The sequence below is a fragment of the Calonectris borealis genome, chromosome 23 (genome assembly GCF_964195595.1).
Source record: "Calonectris borealis chromosome 23, bCalBor7.hap1.2, whole genome shotgun sequence".
NCBI lineage: Eukaryota > Metazoa > Chordata > Aves > Procellariiformes > Procellariidae > Calonectris > Calonectris borealis.
Window position 1 is genome coordinate 4,981,209 of NC_134334.1, and position 22,073 is coordinate 5,003,281.

The 22,073-nt window shown below is 46.6% G+C and overlaps 1 protein-coding gene across 2 annotated transcripts in view; it reads left to right on the forward strand.

Annotated features, from left to right (window-relative positions):
* The first annotated feature begins 8,267 nt into the window (after positions 1–8,267).
* The window catches only part of SPSB1 (splA/ryanodine receptor domain and SOCS box containing 1), a 38,984-nt gene continuing 25,178 nt past the window's right edge, over positions 8,268–22,073 (forward strand). For both annotated transcript variants that reach the window (XM_075172420.1, XM_075172421.1), the window contains exon 1: positions 8,268–8,456. The gene's annotated coding sequence lies outside the window, so the exon portion shown is untranslated. The remainder of the gene's footprint in view (positions 8,457–22,073) is intronic.

Here is a 22,073-nt window from a genome sequence, read left to right on the forward strand (position 1 = left end):
TCAGTGGTGTGATTATTTATATATTTTACAGAAAACTAACACTGGAAGTAATTAATTTTTCACTTCAACTTTTATAAATCAAGTTGTAAAATCTTATTTTCCCCTGAGTAAAGTTTTATGATTCCTTTCATGTTGTGTAATGAATAGAGAATTATATTTATAAAAAAATAAATCGTTTTTAACAAGAGTGTCTTTTAATTTCTTTCTAAGATTGGTGGTCATTCTGCGGTTTTTTCCTGTCCTCTTGGTGAGTGAAGTTTTTACATTCTAGTCGTACAAAAATGACAATGTTTAATTTTTTGTAGTGTGAAACCAGCAGTCTTAAATGTTCACTCTGAGTCTCTTTTTTTGTGTATCATCCAAACAAGGCCAGGACTTTTCAAAACAGAGGAACAGCCAAAGCCCTTTTAAGGGGTCCTGAAATCACCAGGCCTTAGGAAAGTCTTCACTGATCCACATTTACTCCCTGAGTTGCATTTCCATAGATACTGTCACCATAGTACAGAGTTGCTTAATAACATAGACTTTATAATAGAGCTGCATTTTTAACTATAATCTATTCAAGATCTGTGAGCTGAGATTATGCAGTTGAACTTCAAGAACGAGCTGTGCTGTGACTCTGGCTAGGAAGGCATTGCGCACGGTCCCAGCGCGGAGGCCCATCCTCCGGTTTAGCTGATACCCAAGTGCTCCTGTCCAGAACCAGCCGCCTCTTCCTCGGTGAAAGGAAAGTCTCACCTGGCACCTCCATTGCATAGAAAGAAAAGGCGCTGTGTCCCCCAGAAAGAGGAGGAGGAGGAGCACGGCAATTTCATCCTATTGCCCCAGGGGAAGGCTTCATCTTCCTGGCAAGAGGAGGGTAGGAGGATTTAAATCAGGTGTTTTCTTGCTGCAGTCTTGCTGATTCACAAATGCTACTTCCCCTGAATGCAGCTGAAAGGGCACTGTCATTCACAGTCTCCTGTGGGTTTTCAGTGGATTTCTATAGTACCAAGTGATGTGGGTCTTTTCAGTGTGCAAACCCTCTCCAGTGCTCCCACGGGTGTCCAGGTACATTGCTATGATGTGTGTATGATACTTTCTGATGCTGTTGGTGATGCTGAATTATCTAAGTGACCTATACGTTTGAAGATGGTTGTGCAAGTGAGGAGATTTAACAGGCATGTCATAGTGTCGGGACAGTATTTTCCCATCCAGATCAGAAGTGTTTTAATTCTAGTTTAGAGAGAGTTTTATTCTAGTTTAGAGACCATTGCACATCACTGAAGAGCGATACTCCAAGCAATTACAGGGTTAGTGAATCCTCCTCAAACACAGGGAGCAGAGGCAGTGGTGGTAAAAGCAGCAAAACTTAATGCTTTTAAAAACAATTTTTTTGGTGCTGTGCTTGACTTCTCCTTTGGCCACAGCTAAGGGCAATCCTTAGTAGGATTTGTGCCTTCGGATTCATTGCCTGCCTTAGTAGGGATTTAGTTTATTGCCTTCCTTCCCTCAAACAGATGACTGAAAATGTGGCCGTTGCCTAAAAAGGGGCAAGAAAGGAGGTGGAGGGGAGAGAGTGAAAAACAGTACGTTTCAGGAGCCAGAGCAATCCTTGTGAAATGTCTGTGGGTAATGTGAACCGATCCAGTTCATTCCAGCTGCTCCCCCTGCAGAGAGCTGGCCTGACCTCCTGTAGCAATGCAGCACCAGGTTCTCCTGCAAGCACCACTGCAGACCGTGCCAGGCCTGTGCCCTCAAGCTGCTCCCTGCGGCGGGACATGTTGGCTCTCCTTTGACAGATTGCTCTACGGAGAGGAATTTCCCGCAGAAACTATGTCCTGGTGGCGCTCTGACCAGACATCGCCTCATTTTTTCCTTAAACAGGGCTCCCTTTTTGTAGGCATCTCCTTATCCACAAAACAATCTGGGTCTTGTGTGAATGATGTTTGGCTCTGAGCAGTGTTGCTGTTGCTGAAATGAGACCCGCGCACAGACACAAACTGTTAAGCAGGTTCTTTTCTGCAGATCCCAGCCTATTTTTAACAGGATGCAGGCATTGTTTTCATGCTTTGCTTTTCTTACGTGGGCATATTTTATGGGCTGGCACAGTATTCTGTGTGTTTGAAGATTTGGGGAGGCTCCCGCTCCCCCCTGCTGCTTGCAGAGAGGAAGAGAGGACAATCGTGAGATGGGGGCAGTGGAATGGGAGATCAAGTATTTGCCTCTGGCTGAGCTGTGGGGGGCTGGAGCTGCAGCCGGTACCAAGTTTAGCTTATTTCCCCACAGGAAGAAGGGAAACCTGGGGTCAGATGCTAGGGAAAAGGGAGAGGGAAGAAATAGGAGGCAGACACCAAGTACTCTGTGTCTGTCTAAGGTGTGCGTATCCCATCTGGGAATGTGCTTGTGGGATAGACCTGATTGATATTAAACAGCTTAATTTGGGAAAAGCAAAAAGTCCTCAGCAAAAGGGAGGGAAAAAACGTGGGTGACTAGGATTTATCTGACTGCACGGATCCTGCATCATCCCACAGCTTCCTAGGGAGCCAGTTTGGTAGTGATACAGCATCACGGCTGTGTGCCCCACAGTAGGATTGCTTAGGGGTGGGAGGAGTCGGGACTCCTTCCTTGCGTTCCCAGCCCCACGGGAATCGCTGGTCCATGGTTAGCACTAGAGAGCTGAAGGACTCTGCCACTGACTCACTGTGGGCGAGTCACGTTGCTTGCCTGAGTTGCCCTTTCCTCCGGCTATGCAGCAATAGTAAATTAGCTGCCTCGTGGGGATATGAAATGTTTGGAAGAGGCTGGAGGAAGGCTGCTGGAGAGCTTTATCCTACAGCGTCCCTGTTGTGTGTATCGAGTCATGTTCATCAAACAATATCAGCCAAAGCACTTGCTGGGAACAGCAGCAGTCAAAATCTTTCCAGCAGAAAGCCAGGGCCTGTTCTTATTGCTATTATCTGCTGCAAGCAGATGCTGCCTGGCACCTCCTTTCCCAACAGCAGTGTTTTGACATGACCAAACTGTCTGACAAACAAACCACCCACATGCTGCAGTGTTTTGACTTGCAGAGGGACATTGCTGTAGATGCTTTTCCTGAGCTTCTCTCTGGAAGTACTTAGGTATCGGGAACTACAAAGGTGCTTTGGAGGCAAGCCTGCCAGCAGCAGAGGGTGCTGCTTCCTCATGCTGCAGGAGCTGGCGGGAACCACTTTTCTCAGCCCTGTCCTGCAAAGGGAGCACAGCCCGACGCAGCTGGGCCTCTGACACCGACTCTTTTGCTGCTGTTCCTTGAGCCACACACAGTGCAGAGATGCGCACTGATCTCCTGTGGCACAGTGAGCGCTCTGGTCAGCCTGCTCTCCTGGGAGTTACTCCACAGCTGCTAGTCCTGTATCATCCTGGTTGCTACCATTTTCCATTCATGGCCCTGCATCAAAAAGGCAAGGAACTCATTTTTCTGCTTCCCCGCTCCCAGTGGCTTCTCATGCACAGACTGTGACCATGTGCTTAGCCCCCTACATACAGGCTTGCGACATACAGTGCAATAAGGAAAAGGAGTGTTGGGATGTGTCCTTTTTACTGCAGACAGTTGTGTCAGCCAGTGAAGTTACTGTGATTTTAAGGGAGTGCTCCTGGCATGTGCTCTCATTAAGAGGTAGTTACGTCTGTACTACATGTACCTCAGAGGTAACTGGGCAACCAGCTGGTGTTGTAAGGGTTGCTCCAAATAGAATTGGAAGTTTGTAGAGTATCTTCTGCATCCAAGTGCTCCAGAGTTACCTATATCCCATTCTTTAAGGCAGGCCACTTCACATCCAGTGCCCTATGCTGAAGCAGAAAGGCAAAGGAACAGTGACAGGAGACATCACAGAAAGCCCCGGCTTTCCAGGTGAATGTGAAGCAAAATACCTGGATTCTACTTTGTTTCTGATAAAGGGTTCTGATAAACAGCCTCATTTATTTGTGTAGCAGTATGCGAAGCGTTGTGTTGACTGTGCTGAGATCTGAATTCACAAGAAGAGACTAACTAAAAGGAAGATGACTTTTTTTTCCTCCTGCAAAGGGCCCCTTGGGAATGCCTCTTTTTTCCTCCTCCATGCCACACACTTTTACTCCCCTTTCCACCACTTTGAGCCATCTTCCAGCTGAGGAGGGCTTGTTGATTGTCCTCTAAGCAGGCTTGGCAGGATTTCTACCTCATGAGGCTGCTGTTTTAACAGTCTCTTTCTCTGTTCTGCAGCACACTGGGTTACTTTGGCTTTGTTGCTGTACATTACAGACGCTCATTGTTCACTATCTGTTGCATTGTCTCCCTTAATTCCCACAGGCAGAGCCTGCATGCAGCACGTACATGTTTCCGGGCAGAGTGTTTACTCTCTCGCTCTCCCCCTCTCCCCAGGGCATTGAAAGCTGAATGTTTGCTGCCTGCCTGTCTTTATACACCCCCCCCACCCCCACCCCCCAAATGCAAAGCAATAAGATCCCCTTTTTTTGCTACAGTCTACCAGCCTACTGCTGCAAGGTTAGTATCAGTCAGGCATAAAGCACATCTACAAAGTCTGTACCAGCCTGACAGTCCGTGCTCTTAAGAAGGATTTAGATGCTTAACTTCAGACGTTCAAAAGGGACCCATTTTTCAGAAGGCGGGTGCTCATCCATTTCCAGACCCCATAGATAATCTACAATACTGAATGCTGAGCACAAAAAAGGAGGCACGCCAAGTCATTCCCCTCCCACCTCCCTTTTAATAATCTTAGCATAAATTCACAGGGATGAGAGCTGGAAAAGTCTCTTCTAATCCAGGCTCCATCCCCAGTTAGTTTTCCAAACAGGCTTAGAGGGATTCCATTGCAGGCCATAAACACTGGCATTTGTCAGCCACCCCCCTCTGCCACTGTTTGCACTGTTGTTTGAGATGTAGACAGTATTCAAAGCAAGTGATCGAAGATTTAGCAATTCCTGCTTCTTAAGGAAGCAAGAAAGTCAAATATTAAGGAAATAAAAGGAGACAAGATTCCATAGGAGCTGTGATCTCATCTGGCGAGAAGCCACCACAAAGCTGAAAAGTTCTGCTTCAGCACTTGTCACATCTGGTTTCCTCCAACTTCCCTGCTGCTCTTATACCTCCTCCACCCCATTTCTCCCTCTCACTGTAAAGAACAGGGATCTCTGTTGGAGCAGGAAACCCTTGCACACCTGGAACCAGGGCACAAGAAAATGCAAGACTGTGAGTAGCCCTCAAACAAAGAACCTCACATCTGGCAATGGCAATGTGCTGCAAGGTGCTCGGGGAGAGATAATGGGTCATAGTGCTGACCAGTGCTGGGAGACCGGTAACACGGCTGTGGTGGAGTTAGCAGAGCAGCTGAATTCACAGGCAGACAAAAGCCTGCTGAGTTTCCTGTACAGTCTTCAGACATCATTCACAACTTTCCTGGACTCAGTGATGACATGTCTCTGCTGCTGCAGAAGGTGCTCATGCTGTGCTGATCATTTAATACACCCTGGGGAGCTATGGCTAGGCAGAACCTGCTTTTGAGTCTCCACAAGCGAGGTCGTGGGCTTCCCTCGGGACCCTGGCCCTGGCCGTTGCTCTGTTACTCCCCTGGGTCACAGCAGATGGGCAGGAAAAGGTCTCAGGGTAAGAGGAAAATCCCCTACCCACATCTCTAGGCATCAAGAGCTACTGTCAGCCAACTAATTAACAGCTGCCTGATAGATTATGAATCCATGCTAGCCTTTGCTTCACTCTCACCAGTCAGGTTCTCACGTTACAGCAGCCTCCCACCTTGGCAGTAATGAAACAAAGCATTTAAAGCAGGTGTACTTTAGTAGGTATAGTAGATTGATTTACTGTAAAGGAGAATCTGGTCCACGGAGCTCCGATTCTAAGCCGTTTCGGAGTTTCCCTAGACCACACTTCAGTTTGTCTTGCTGTCCAGCTAACGTAGGCCTGGCACGTTCCTATAACATCTTTGGCATTGGTAGAAGAGACGGGAGTGGATCTTCTGAACAGTGGAGATCAACTGGGAGAACTCTTCACAAACAAAGATGGATTCACACAAGTGGCTGCAAATGTGCCGACAGAAAACACTGGAGCCGGTCAGCAGTGTCAGAATCCTTCCGCAGCTCCCTCAGAGCAGTATTTACAGGGTCTCTGGGTGAGTATGGGCCCCCAAGGTTTGACTAACTGTCCGAGAACTGAACAGTAACCTGCAGGAAAAGCTTAAAGGGGGAGATTTTCACCACACATTTGGGGGACTATTGCTGAAGAACTTCTGGTGAAATTAGTGGGGAAAATTGACTTAAGTGGGAGTAGGACCAGGTGAAAGCAAAGTAGTTTTGAAAAAGCTACCCAAATATGTATCTATTTTACATAAAACTTCTACTATTTCTATCTTGCAGAGTGTGAAAGAACATATTTGTGCTGTATCTACAAACTCCCTGGTGTTTCTGGTCAGCTAGAGTAATAAATTTAATCTAATGTGAATGTGTTCTTTTAATGAACCACAATGGCTGGCATAGAGCAACTATTCCCCAAGGACTTCAAAATATGCTTAACAAATTAGTGCCTCAGTCCTGCAAAGATATGAATGCACGTATGAACAACTTCACATGTATGCATTGTCCCATGGAATTCAACAGAATTTCTTTCCCTGCATGGCTGAAGTCCTCATTTGGGATTTTTTTGACTGCATGGCTGAAAGGGCTGAGGAGGAGGGAAGTATTCAGCAGGCTAGCTACCGCACCTTGGCCTTCGCATTACATTAATTTCTTCTCACTTCTTCTGACAGTTCACTGGGTTCAGCACTGGACCCTGCCCCATTATATGTCACTGAATGTCCTTCTGTGACCACCTCACTGAAGGAATAACCTAGCAGCGGGGAGCTTATGGCCCGTGGGGACCATGCAATTTCATTTCATCCCATGTGCAGCTGCAGGAGATTTTTCCTAGTAAGCACTGGTGTAACTAAGTTGTACATTAATGCATAGCCCATGAAACATGACAAAAAGCCTGTTCAGCCCTCAGCAGAGCATACCTCCTTCCGCCAGCCTCCCCAGAGATCCAGCACATGTATACACCCAGGAATCGCCTTCCTCGCTACTCAACTCCCCACTCCCTAAAAGGCGCACAGCCAGGAGAAAAATGGCTGAGTATCCTGCCTAATTAAAAGGTAGGTAAGGAGAATGCCCTTGCACATTTATGGTTGAGCCTTGTTTGAATTAAGGCCCTGTGCTGGAAATGAAGTTCAGCCGAGATGAAAGCAAAGTCCCCTGGAAGTAGGGACATAAAAATGGGGACACACAAATTAACCCTGCTCTTTTTTTCACGTGTGCCCCATGACCATTAGTGATGAGAACTGGTCAAGGCCCAGTGTTAATGGCCCACCCCAAAAAACAATAACTTCAGCAGCATGCAGGGGCATTCGTTCCGTACTGACTCAGATGGCAGACTGCCACCTCCTGAATCACTCATACCACTTCCTGCAGCTCTTAGGTGGTCCTTGGAGGTATCCCATGCAATATGGCGTGCTTAATTTATGACAATCCACTGGTTTATAGCTCCAAGCCGTATTGCTACAAACAGACCCTTTTTGTCTGGGAATACTGAAAAATGAATCATCTCAAAGAGACATTACTGGGTCAAATTCGTCCAAAAAGTTGCTTTCTGAAAAAAGACTGAAATGAACGGAATTGTATTTCCCTGATTTATTTTGGTAAACAAATCAGCTTTAAAAAAGCAAACGCACGTTCCCTGGAGTGTTTGCAATGCAAATATTGCCACATTGTGTCAATGTATAAGGACACTGAGGTTGCAATTCATTAAAACGTGACTAGATTGTCCACAAAGAAATAAACAGCGTTAAGCCTGAAACTCGCTGGTATTTTTAGCCGTTCTTAGAGCAAGCAGGGCCGTGAAGAATTAAACGAGCCCGATTTCATCCAGAAATACCGCCGGCTGCCCAGCGTTTATCACGACCCGGGCGACACGCGGCTCTGCTTGCTCAGAGCCAGCAGCTGCCGCTCCGCTCCCCTCGGTGCGCGGCTCTCCCCGCTGCCGGCTGCGCCTCCGGGCCCCGCGGCCGCCCCGCGGCGGCACCTCCCGGCCCCGCCGCTTCCTCCGCGCCCCCGGCCCCGCCCCGCTTCCCGCCCCCTTCCCGACGGCGGCGGGCTGGCCGCAGCGGGGCGGGGCGGGGAGCGGGCCCGGGCGGAGCGGGCCGCGCCCCGGGCCAGGCCGGGGGCGGAGCGGGGCCGCCGCCGGGCGCTATTTGGGCCATGTGACGGGCCGGGCCCCGCTTGCCGCGCCTGGCGCCGGAGGAGCCGGGGCGCTGCGGCTCCAGCCTCCCCGCCGCGGCGGAGGAGAGGCGGGCGCTGCCCTCTCCGCGCTCCGCTGCTGCACCGCGGCCCCGGGAGCAGCCTCCGGCGGGGCCCGGCCCGGCCGCTGCCATGGTCCGGCCGGCAGCCTGGGAACGGTAGGAGCCGGCGGGGGCGGGCGCGCTGCGAGGCGGGCGGCGGGTGCCCGCGGGCCCGGGCGGCTCCGCGGCGGCCCTTCCCCGGGGTGGCGGCGACCGGCCCGGCTCCCCGCCTCGGGCTCTGGGCTGCCGTGGCCTCCGCCTCCTTCTCTCCTTCCCTCCCTCCCTCCCTCCGCGGAGGCCCCGCCGTTCCCAGCAGGCGCGGAGTGGGTCTCTCCTCCCTGCTTGCCCGGAATCGGTGCCAACTTAAAAAAACAACAAACGCCGGGCTGGGGTGAGGCCAAGCTTCCTGAGCAGCTCGAAGGCAAACCCCGGGTGGCTCGGGCACCGTCTGGCGTTTGCTGTGGGGCCGCACATGAGCGTGGAAGGCCCGGTCCCTGGGGAGCACTGGCGGCAGCGGGGCACGGTCACGGTGGCTGGGCCCGAAGCGCTGGGGCTAAGCGAGCATCGGGGCCTGAAGAGCTCCCGGCGTTTGCAAGGCTCCTGGAGCTGCGGTTGGGATGCCGTGAGATGGGTGGCTGCCAGAGCCAGCTGGCGTAGCCGTGTGTGGATTTGAAAAGCAAACACTGATAATGTCAGTTCAGAGATCTTCAACTCATTAAGGAAGTCGGGTTGTTTGTTCAGTGCCTGTGGTTACAGTGGTGGTCTCTGGAGCGCACCTTACAAGGCCTAATTAATATGTCTGGTTTTTTACTACATAAAGCTATGCTAATACAATGGGAGCTTATATGATCCTATATCTGAAGTACCTAGACTGTTATGAGAAGAGATGAATCTTGCTGTAGCCTTGTGCTGAAGTATGCCATTTGTTCTCCTTGTTACCTGACTGAGGAGTGGGTGGTCAGTGTGGCTGATGGCTGGTGGTGGCCGTGCCTGATTAGAAGCCTATGAATTGTCTGAGCCATTGCTCAAGATAAGGAAGTTTACAAAACGATTGTAAAAATGGGAGTTGCTACCTTGGAGAAGGATCAGCTCTTTTTTTCCTGATAGCGATGCAGGATGAATTTATGAACCTTTTGTTCTAGAAGCGATCTTCGCTTTTCCCACCCCTCTACTGTCTGATTTCTACACCAGATTCTGCATTGCAAAGCACAGCAGTATAGGCAGCTTAGTCCTGCTGGGTGCAAGTTGACTGCTAAATTACCGGGACCAAACTATGTGGAGTTTCCAGTGGCTTGCAGTAAAAGAGACCTGGCTATAGGATGGATGGGGTCAAAGTGGCTATCCCAGCCTACGAGGAAGGATATTTCTGTGGTGAGTTGATAAGGGAGCTACTGAGAATGTGATGGAGCCGTGCTACTGTTTACGAAGTGAATGGTGATGCTGAGAAGCACTTAACTGGCTTGTGGAGGAGCGTCTTCCCTGACCAACTGGTGGCTACTGCGCCTGTCTCCTCCCTGCTCTGTCAGTGTGCCTGGCCACTGGCCCTGTCGTGGCTCTCAGTAGTTGTGATGATGGATGCATAAAGCAGCAATTTATTCTTCTCCCCCCTTGACGACAAGGGATGAACTTCAGCAGTGTATTCCTCTGGGGGGCATTGTATTGTTGCAGTACATCAGCAGCAGGCTTTTGAGCCTCTCTCCTCTGCTTTAGATGCACTTTACTGAAGTGCACTATAATGTAGTTGGAGTTTGTTTGTAAACTTAACGTTAGATACTTCTGAGATGTGGGTTTGTGTTCCGGGAACTGGGTAGCTGATACGTGTGACATTTGTGTGGAGTCAGTTCACTGCTGTTAGATCCTGGATGTGGAAAATGTGTTGTGCTCCTTGCTCTCCTGTGTCTTTTTTTCCCTGGCCCCCTACACTTCCTTCCCTCAGAAGAAGTGAAGGCAGTCTGCAAGGGTGCTTGTCTTGTCAAGTCTGTCTTGTGAGGGCTAATTAAGAATTCATGAAGTTACTGGAATTAAGTCTGTAGCTGGTGAGCCAGTCAGGACACTGTATGCTAGGCTTTGTGAATGAGCGCAGACCGTGCTGACAGTTAATCTTCCAAGTCACAATGCAGTTTTTGAAGAAGATGTGGAAGGGAGTATGCTCTGTGGCTGTCTGAAGTTTGTGTCTCAGTCAAATTCTGTGGCTGGTGCCACTGAATAGGCTGGAATTGGCACCTGATAGGCTAGCTCTGATAGGCCAATGCAAGTTGCTCTTATAGTTTTGGGCTGTAGTATACATGTACTGACTGAGTCTGGAGTCACTGAGGGCTTGTGTTGACAAGGGGAGCGAGGATTAACTGGTGTTGGCAGAGAGTATCAATGAGATGACCTCAGTTGGGCTGTGCTTATCTTTGTTCTGTGGAAAGGAGGCTTCTACATATATTAACTAGTAGAGTGATGTAGCATTATAGCAGTGGAGAAACAGCTTACTAGACTTGCACAGATTATACTAACAAGCTCTGTTTTGGTATGAGTTTCCCTAACCTTGACTCTACTTGAGGCTGGTGTATGAGGCTGGCTGTGAAATTGCTGCCTTGCTCCTTTATATTTGCAGGCATGTGATGAGACTTAGCAAGTTAAGCAAGTTAAGTTGCTGGTACAAAATACAAGTTAGACAGTAGTTGCTTCCAGACAAAGCTGTGTAATGCCTGCAGAATAAAAGTGAGTAAGTGTCTGAGAACCAAGGTTACCAAACTGCAGTCACTGGACTGCTTTGCTGGTGGCCGTTGCAGAATGGGTTGATGTCAAGGTGTTGACTCACTTCCAGTTACTAAACTGCTCTGAGCAAGAAAAAAATCTTCCCTTAAGTTACTCCATGTGAGTAACTGCTACAGCTGCCACTTTTTCAATAAATAGTTGCTGGGAGGGGAGGATGAGTGCAGTTGTTCTTAGCAAAGATTGGATATGTGCTACAGGAGATAGCCAAACACACTCTACTGAGTGTGAGGAAAACCTAGCTTTAAAGTACTAGTTTCCAAGCACATGGTGGGGAAAAAGTGCCACTGTTAAGTGTGTTTCCCCAGGGGCTAATAAAGCAGTGTCACCTCTTTAAAAGAAGTAGGGAAGGGGCTGTTCATAGCTTCCCTTTTAGCTCCGTACTGCTCTGCCCTCATAGGTAATGCTTTGGAAGCTCCTGGGCTAAAGAAAATTGGTTGGTTGCATTGAGCTGGAAATTCTCTTCCAGGTGATCATTCTTTGGGTGAAGTAGTATCAAGCCTAGAAAGAATATATAATGGATCTGTCTTGGAAAGATCCAGCAGTCTTGTTGGGCAACTGAGTATGGCAGGAGACTGAAGGAAACTTACTCTTGTGCATGGCAGGATGCCTTCCTGGAGGAATTGGTGAGTTGTAGAAATTAAATATAATGTCTAAATGCAGTGCTGCGTGTGACTGAGATGCAGTCTTGTCTCGCACATGGGAGGAGAGAAGTGCAAACGAAGTTCTGTGAAGGATATGAGCATGGTACTGGAAACCAGGATGTCTGGTTTGGTGCATACCATTGGGAGAACTCGTATGATGTTCTCCGGTGTAAGGCAAGCAGAAGTAGACATATGAGAGGTTAAGAACAATCTGTTATCTACCCCGATCCTTCCACCAAAGGACAGACTGAAACACTTAACTTCTGCTGTGTCTCTGCACAAACAGCTTCTCATAAATGTCACAAGGAAAAAGTCTGAGAGCAAGAGAATGGACATCTGTCAGTCTAGCTCTTTCACTGACTTTCTTTTGTCCTAGTTATCTTCCCTGATAAACTTGCAACTCTGTAGTAAACACTCAAACACATGTGTTGCCAGTGTTGTTAGGTATATGTTTGGCAATTCTTCCCTGACTTAGTTGCAGGAATTTACATTCTTGGTGGCAGTGAAAGGTCTTCCTCCTGTTCCGTGATTGGAATAACTGACCAAGTACCAAAGTGCTAATAAATCCCTGTATGTCTCCATAGGCAAGGCTTGACTTCCCTCCCTTGCAGTCAGTCCAGCTGGATGCTGCTTTTCCTTCTTGAAATATGAAGGTTTCTTCATGTCAACCAAAATGTCTGTTGCGAATGCATCCTATTATGGGGGATTTAAAAGCCAGCAACTTACTAATAGTGACTTCTTAGCTAGTCACTAGATAATCTGTCACCATCTGCCTGAACCAGGGATACAGCATGATCTTGAAACAAACCCGTCTGTGTTCTGAAGCAGGCTGTGTTAGTATGGGTTTGATCCAGAAGAGGCTCAGGAGTTTCTGATGCTCCAGAGTTGCCCATCTGGAAACAGTGTGTGACTAAGGAGGTTTTTATACAGCAAATGTGATTTAAATCTTCATTCTGGGTGTTAATTGGGTACAGGAGCTGCTTTCTTCTGTAGCTGTGGGGTGGCACAAGCTGCCTCAGCTCTGTCTAGTGTTTAAGGGAAGGAAATACAGCAGACTTTCCCTAGTAAAACAGGTTTGGTGTGAGCTGGATGCTATATTGAGGTCCACTCCCAGCATGTAAAGGCAATGAGTAAGGGTACTGACAGAATACTCAGCTGAGCTGTGAATAATGTCCTACTGTTGAGCTGAAACTGAGTAAAACTTAAACTGTCCCGGCCCAATGGGCTGCCTGGGTACTGCAGGCTGCCTTTGCAGAGGCCCCTTCTTTGGAAAGAGTACAGAGGGAAGAACAATTTCTTAGCATGTTAACTATACTGGACCACCGAGATGAGCAGATGCAAGTGCTGGCTAGTGAGATGGGTGCTTGGTGCTGTCTCATGACTGCTGGGGGCAGTTTTTTGTCATATGTTGTCATGCTTGGGATTGAGCTTAAGGTCCAGAATGTTCCAGGCCAGCTGATGCTTGTGGCAATCTGGCAGTATATTGTGTCCCCCAGGGAGTGTGTTTTAAAGGGATGAGTGTAGGGCTGCAAGCCAGGGACAGCTGTGGGCTAATCCTTTCTATACATCTGATTTGATGTGTGGCCTTGCTTCAATCACTCAACATCTTGCTTTAGGGTTTTTAAAGAAGGAGAAAATAAAGCTAACTCTTTTCTTTTCTGATCACTTTTGGCAGGGATGGATGCTAATACCAGGTTTTATTTAATGGGCTCTACCCTGTGGCCCATCAAAGCAGTTGGAATAGAAGAGACTTATGATGCAGGGATTTCTGGCAGTGGGGTGGAAAAGGTGGGAAGTGTCTTTTCTGTCCACAGTGTGGAAGTGCCACAGGCAGGAGTGGGGGGCTTAGCATGCTATTGACTTTCTAGTGTTTCATTCATGTGGTAGGTGTCTTGCCATCATCCCTTCTGGTTTTATGTGTTGTGCTTAAGCAGCATTGAACTTCAGCTTCAAAGATTTTTGACTTAACATCTTTTTCTGATTTTAATAGAGAAACAGCCACCTGCCCTTGCCTTATCTTTTTTCCTTAACCCTGGAGGGTCTTGTCCTAAATGTACTAACATTTTCTTGTCTTATGGCTTTGCTAATTTTTCCTCTTCTAGAACATGGGAAGACAGACTTCAAGCTGAAGCAGTGCTGCTACTGTATAATAGTAAGGCTTTTAACCTGCAAAACTTTCCCTGGGAGGAGAAAGCTTTTTACTTAAACAAAAAAAAAACCCAACCAAAAAACAAACAAACAAACAAAAAAACCCCAAAACAACAGCAAACTGAACACCACCATCTGCCAGATTTCAGAGTGAGAGCAATAACTTTTGGCTTGAGAGCTTTGGGGCAGAAGGTGGTAATGTCTGAATGGAGTTACCAAACATGGCCTTTTTCTTTTAGCCTGGGAGGGGAATTTGATGAAGCTTGTAAGTCAGAGCAGCTGTGTAGATGTTAGTTTCTAACTGCTTTCTTTGGATAGCTGGTATGTTATCAAGTCAGGAATCTGTCCTGAGGAGATCCCAGATGGGGCCTTGATACCATAAATGTACAAAGGCACTTGGTTGCACAAAAACTGCAGAAACAACTTGGTTTTAAAGAACGTGAGCCACAGATGGTAAACAGCCAAGAAAAGCAAGCAAGGGGTAAGGCCAAGCAGTTCTCTACATGAGAAGGCTACATGGGTCTCAGATGTTTAGAAATTCTTAGTTTAAACTTTTGAGAACTTCACTGTGGATAACTTCTGGTTTGAATGGCTTTTTGGAAGTTAAACTCTACATTAAGTAGAGAAGTGAAAAATGCCTGGATTCCAACTGCAGTGTTTGGAGGCTTGAAGGAAGTCCTGGAGTTTGCCAAAGGGCAGTTCTTACCTAGATACGCTAATTCATTGTCATATGGTGCTTCAGGATCCCTGGGTATGTAGTGGTGTAGCCTAGTGAACTGTGCTGCAGGGAAAGAAGCATTGCTTCTCAGTGAGAAGAGAATAATGACCCTTGAATCCTTCCAAACAGTAGTTTGGTCCGTACTATGGAGGAATTGGGACACCGGGTGTGTGGAATGGATGGGGTTGGTGCTGTGTTGTCGGCAGTTCTATGTGGGCCCTATCTTTTTGATAGACAGTCTCCCCATGCTATTTGAAGGCTAAACTGGTCATGTTATTGAACTTGGACAATGAGGGAGGGATTGCTTTGTTACATACTGATCCCAGGGCACTAGTACATATGGGACTTGAAGTTTCAAGTGGTGTCCATGTAAAGAAATACCTAAAACTTTGTGGACCGGCTGGTAAGGGGTAAGCTGAACTGGGAGAATTAGCATTTATGTCCTAGTTCCTATGAACTGTTGAACAGCTGCAGAAGAAACCTGTTGACACTTGCTGAAAAGAGGCTTGGGGCCTCTGTGAATCCAGAAAGTACCTGGCTTGACTCCTATGGGCAGGAAATGTAGTTGCGTGGACTTTCTGTTCTGGCGTTGTACGATAGGCATGAGCTGCTGCAGGCTGTGCTGTGTTGTTACCCTACAGCTTGCTGTCAAGGATCTGCACTACTGGCTTGAACACTTGGCTTCCTTGCCTGTTGTCCCACACGGTTTCACTACTATGTTCTGGGGTTTTCCATGTGGCATGTTTTGCACTTCCAGCTGGAACAAAATGGAGCTAGGGGTGGGAGTGAATCAATCTCATGAACATGCTTCTTTTTTTTTTGTGAGCCAGGGCATTGCTTTCCTCCCTATTGCCTCACAGCTTTTTTTGGAGTACTGTGTGTCCCTCTTGCAACAAGGATCAGATGGGCAGTTATAAGTGGCTTCAGCCTCAGACTTGGCTCTGGTACTGATTCAGGCACTCTTAGATCTTGCTAGCATAGCTTAGGTTGCAGCCTAAGAGGAAAAGGGCAGAAGGGCTGCACACATGGCACTGATTCCAGCAGGATATTGCTGTAAGGTTAGGTATGTGGCACGCTGTCTTGCCAATGTACAGCTGCTGTGTAGAATTAAAAAGGGGCAGCTAATCTGCTGTGAAGTGGCTGTGAGCTTGGGTAATGGTGACAATCCAGGGAGTGAAGGCAGACCAGCATGGTAATATGCTACCGTTGTAGCTACTGTTGTAGCATTTCCAAGTTGTGGGTTTGACTGGCTCTGTGTTGGGATGGGGAGAAGAAAGGGCAAAGCGTGTATCTTACGTTTATTAATATGGGTGCATTTCAGTGGCTGAGGTTCATCCTGGAATTTGGATACTGTAGTTTGTTCCTGATATCTGCCTTAGTTAATTGACTTTGAGATGATCTACTCAAGGACCACCAGGCTGCTAAATAGTTTAGCTTTCTTAACTTGGTGTTTGCAAGAAGCAGCTTTTGAAGGAACTGAGAGCTTTCCTGGAAGGTTCACTCTACACATTCCCCAGCTGAATCTTTCCTGCTTTATTGAGGTACTGGTGTTCCTTATGTGCTTCTGATCACGAGGCATGCCAAGTGGCTGTAAGATGTTGCCTTCCAGTGAGATTGTTGAAGGGGCAGGTCATATGTGCCCACACAGGCCCAAATCTGCACTTTTGGCATGAATAACATTAAATGCTGAGGCTTTATCTGAGTAATCAGATAAAGCCTGGTGTGTGGACACTGAACTGGATTTGCAAGAGGCATAGCTTTGTGTGTCAACACTTTAAGTGGGAGGGGACACCTGACTAGAGAGAGCCTGGAAGGAGCGTAACCCACATCTGTAGGCGTGCTGTGATTGTGCAACTACCCTCCTGCTTGCTCCATAGCCAGAGCAGTGCACTGTTTTACTAGGGGAAGCTTGCCAAGTATGCTGTGTCACTCCAGGATGGCAGATATGTCCAGATGTTTGCCTACAAGGAACTCCAGTGAATCTGCTGCTTTACTGAGCTTACTAGTTTCGGAAGAGGAGAATCTTTGCTGCTAGGTGTACTTGCATACATACTTGATGGTATTTTTTCTATAAGGACTTTCTGCTCTACACGTTCTCTCCAAAAAGGAATTTGGCAGTGATGCATGAGGTACCTTCAATCTTTGTCCCTTGATGTAGGGATATGGTTGTAAGTGCATGCTGGTGGTCCCTTCCCAGCCAGATTCCTCTGGGTAGAACAGCTCAGCTTGCTGCTGTGGCAGCACCTTAACAGTGGAGGTAAATGGAACTTCCATTGGCTGCACATTGCTGATGGGACATGTGCAGTGTCTCCTGACTAGCTTAGTAGGTAGAAGCAGGTTTGGGCTTTAGGCCAGAGGGGTGGCATGGCTTTTGGTATGCTTCTGGGAACATACAAGAGCAAGATAAGATACATGGCTTATCCTCAGCTGGACTGTAGCAATAATTTTCTGTGAAAATGGAGAAGGACGGCTGTTATTTCTGATAAAAAACAAGAATTGAATGGCTCTAAGAGCTTTAAGTGGGAAGAGACTTCTTGATGCAGGTAAGACTTTAGTGGGCACTGGGGAACAGTGTGCTGTAGACCATATATTAAGACTGATGACAAATCCCCCTGTGTATTTGAGATAGGAGGACAGCTTTCAAGCATATGGTCATTAAGGTGAAGAGTAAGGATAGGGCATTATAACCAGTACTTGTCTGGAGGCATGTTCTCTTACGTTATTTGGATTAGGCTGTCTTCAAACCTTCCACAAAATGCCAGCCAATCCCCCAGTCTTTTGAATGAACACTTGGCCTCATGGGAATCTCCATTTCAAGGTGCAAAGGTGCAAGGTACAGCAGAAGGCTCATCAGTGATTTTACTGTTGAGATGGCTTTTGTGCTAATGCGGTGTTCAATATGCTCTTAAATCTTATTTTGGCATGTCTAAGACACCCACAAAACAAGCTGGTCATGGCAATCGTGTCTGACCCAAGGTTGTGGTGCTGAATCGGTATCACATGGAAGTCCTGTCCTTGGGCCTGAGTGGACAAAGCAGATGGCCCAGCAGGTGGCAGGCTGGCAGCAGGGAAAGAGATGGCTTTGCAGGTTGCTGAATGTCACCCTTTTTTGCTTGCAAGTCTGATAGAAAAGCTGGACAGTCAAATTAATACATGCCTAGATGCATTTATCCAGGGTGAATATCTCTGTAGCCAGCTTTTTCAAGTCCTAGCATGGTATCACCAAAGCATTGGGATTACATGTAGGGGATGGGTGTGTAGAGTGACTTCAGCTTATACTTTCCTTGAGTATTAGTAGTAGTGTAATGAATTGACTGTAGAAATAAAACTGCAAGGTAAGTTGTTTTTTTTCTGGTGTGAGGTTTTTAAGGGAGGAAAATACTGTTGGATGTGGTGGCTTTGTTTGATATTCCAGGCATTAGATATTCTAGACCGTTTACATCTATTCCATGTTTAGGAGCTTGTGGTGCACTGAATGTTGGGTGGCAGTGGCCTTCTCATTACCTTGAAATTGATGCTTGTACATAGCAAATCTTGGCAAAGCCATCCAGCCTCCTCAAAAGGAGGAGTAAGGACTTCAGTAGCAGCTGAAAAACAGTTGAACATACTTTGGCTGAGACTGGCCAGCCTTAGAAAAGACAGAAGCTTAGATACTGAAGGGAGCAGCTAACATAACTGTGCTATATCTCTACAATTCTTACTCACTAAACTCTGAAAAAGCAAGGCAGCTTATCTTTTCTGCTTGTTCCTAAGTATATTGAGTGCATCTTTCTTAAGAACAGATCTTTTGACTGTTTCGAAAAGGTTTCTTTCTTTCTCTATTTCTTAAGTTCTATTAATGTGTTTCAAACTTGGTTTCCTAATTGGAAACTTTCCATTGATGTCATGGGAGCTTTCTGTGGCCCACATCAAATAGCCTGGTTCACCAGGAATTAAGTGACTGTACAAATGTTTATATTAAACACTTATTTAGAAGGCATGTTGACTTATGAGGACCTATGATGACTGTGGTATGTTGGGAGGATAGGTTGACTGTAGATCTTTTGTCTTGCCTTTGAACTGTAAAAGTACTGGCAGCTGTTTAATGCCTAGATAAGACAACTCAGGCTTGCTTACATCTAATGAACTTGTCCCATCACTGACTATTGCGCTGTTTCTTGTCTCTTACATGGGAGAGGTTTTTGAATGGGTAACCTTAATGGAAAGGACTCAGTGGCAATGTCTGGAATAGTCACAGCAGAAAGCTGTTGGCTTAATTACAGGTACTGGAATTTTGCTGTTTTCGAGAGGAAACCCACAGTTTAGTCTGCTGAGAAGCCCTAGGGAGGGAAAGAGGAGATTGTCAAACTCTGCTTACTCAGGCTTCTGTGGTAGTGTCAGGGCATTTGGAACGTGGAAACAGAAGGGATAAAAACCATCTAAGCATCCCCTCTCACCCGCAAATAGACTTCAGACATTGAGCAGTGGCCATCTCTTTCCTTCCCTGCAGGAGATTGTGCTTCTTCCTAATTTAAAGGAAAGATCTTTTCAAAGCTGCTTGGGGTGTTACGGAACCTTCCTTATGAACATCGTGTGCTAGTAGCTACCGTCTTTGCAGTAGACTGTCTTAGCAGGTAGCTAATCAAAACCTTTGCATCAGCTTTGCAAGACTCACCGGACTTCTGCACTAAATTTCATTATCACATGTGGCTGTGTTCTCTCTGTATGCAAGACTAATCTGTTTCATAGTTATGGGGAGCAGAGGTAAGTATTGTGTGGAGCTGCAAACTGTGTTCAGTTACTTTAGTTCTGAGAGGGCAAAGTACCTTTGAAAACTTATTGAAGAGCAAGGCTTTAGGTATGACTTTAATATCTGAAATTAAACTTATTGGTGGGCAGAATCTTTTCAGGCAAAGAATGTTTAAACACTTTTTCACTGCTCTTTCCGGAAGTTACGACATTGGACTGCTGTCAGACTAAACTGCCTAGAAAGCCAAAAGTGTCCCTACACAAACTTAAACTGAGATCTCTGGTGTGGTGCTCTGCCTTGAAAACAGGGTAGATGCTTGATACCTAAAGGAGGAGATTCCTTTTCCTTTTACACAAACTTTCCATCCAGTATTCTTCCTCAAACTGATGTTGAAGTTGTCATGGATACTTCTAATTGCAATCTTTCCATGTTCCAGCATCATACCAGTTGATGTAACTGTTGATGATGCTGAGCTGGGAGGCTTTTTAGAAGTGGATGATTTGGGAGAAATATTCTTGTGGCTGGGTGTAAAGATGGACTGCTCCATACAAGACTTAATCTTGTGAGTCTGGATGCTTATGCTAAAGTGGCTCAGAGTAAAAATTTTTGTGCTTTCAGGTGCTATCTGAAAAGGTGACACTTCGAGCTGTTCACCATCCAAAAGCCTGTACAGATTTGTCTCTTCAGCCAATATATGCTGTCTCTTCAGCAATATATCCCCTCTGCATGGTTCAGAGCATGACTACATCCTAACCAGTTGTTCTAGTTGCATGTGCTGAAGCAACTGATGTGAACTGTTACTTCATACTCACTTTTTTCTAATGGAGAGGTACTACCACTATGTAAATTAGTGTTGGACCTAATCATACAGATTTGCTTCATTGCAAAACTAAGTGATTGAGGTGCAGCTTAATGTTGGCACACAGGAGGTGATGAGGAAGCCACTTAAAGTATCACTTGATTTACAGAACTTAAGCTAGTGAAACTGTTGCTTAGGAATGCATTTCTGAGTGTGTCCCAGTAAGACTAAGGGACAAATTCCACTCCTTGCCACTTGAACCAGCCACTCTGGACACTAACCCGTAGTGAAGCATCTGTGAACAGTGCTGTAGGTGCATATCTTGGTCATGCTTTTTGGCAAAAACATTTGTTCTGTATTACCACTGCTGTTATTTCCAGGAAAAAGTTGCTCTTGGATATCTGGCCACCTTACAGTGCAGATGTCTTCTGAAGGCAGCATGTGTATTCCTGCAGCCACAGTTTGTATAATGTGCTTTAATCCATTCCATTTTGGCGCGCTCTGCACTTTCAAATCTGATCTGTCTAGCTGCACTTGTATGGGGATAAAACTTCAAGCAGTCAAGCTAGAAAGGCTTTCTAAAATGGTGCTATGTTATGTGAAGCCTTTTGCTGGATGATATAAGAACCCAGCTGAAGCTTTTGGTCACCCTGCCTATCTCAGCCAACCACAGCAATTTCCAAGGACCCTTTCAGGTAATGGTGAAAGCAAAACATTGCATCATGCTGAGACTGTGCCCAGCTGTAGGCTTCATTGAGATGTACGATGTCTCTCTTCCTAATTATGGTATGTCCCAGGTCAATTACATTTAAACACAGAGTCCAACCATATCATTAAACTTTTTTGGCTAATGACAAGTCAGAAATCTAGTGAGGCATCATCCCAGAATGCTCTGCTTTGGGGAGTTGCTGTGTATGTTCCAGTAAAGCTGGCAGTGTGAGTTGTCTCTTGTGTAATCTGTCTGCCAGGAATATCCTCTTAGTTCAGCACTTTGAGAGCCGCTGTGAGATGGCTTGTTGCTTGTGTGTATTCCTGGATGCGGAGGGCTTACCTTACTAAGCATACTGATGGAGTGGTTTGCTGAATGTTGACAAATGTCTCAGCACTAGTCTGTTGCATGTTTATCTGGCTTGCTCTTTGGGTTGTTGCTCATATAACCAATGTTTGAGTTACATAGCTTCTGGCAGCTGCCTCAGAAATGAGAGGTGAACACATCTTCCTAGAGACTGGCAATGGGTTGGGTCAGGCAGAGTGCGCTATGTTGGCTTCTCGTTGCTTCATAGTTTCAAACAGTTTCAAGGTTAGACGGAAGTAGCTTTCTGTATTAACTGCTAATCAGTGGAAGGATGGGGATCCATGCTTCCACTGCAGAAGTCCTGGGCTGAAGTAAAACAATAGATGTGTGCATGGTAATCAACATAGCATTTAGATTCTGCAAATCTTGTATTGGATCCATGTTTCATAGCTAGTTTTCATGTGAGCTGCTTGTGCCTTGTACTTTTGTGCTATCTATCTCGTCCTTTCTGGATGCTTGCCCCAAGCTCCAGCAGATGAAGCTTACTACTACTAAAAAGCATGGGGAAAGGTCCTTCCCTACCCAGAACCTCAGGATAGCAGATCAAGGTGACCCTCAGTAAAGCTAATGAGTCTGCGTAGTAAAGATATTTGGATGGACTTGTCTCAGAGAGGCGGACAAGAGCAAGGTGCTTATATATTCTTCTCCCTGGTTAGATGGTGCGAGTGGCGCTGCAGAACATAGATTTTCTGTTTGGTTTGTTTCCAGTGGAAGCCCACTGTACACCACAGCATTGCTCTTCCTAATGTTTTCGGTGCTGTAAAAGCTACTATCTCTTGCCCTAATGTGTGAAGTGCTAGTAAATCCACTTAAAACAGAGGACAGTTGACCTGCCCTTGATACACTTCTGTGACCAAC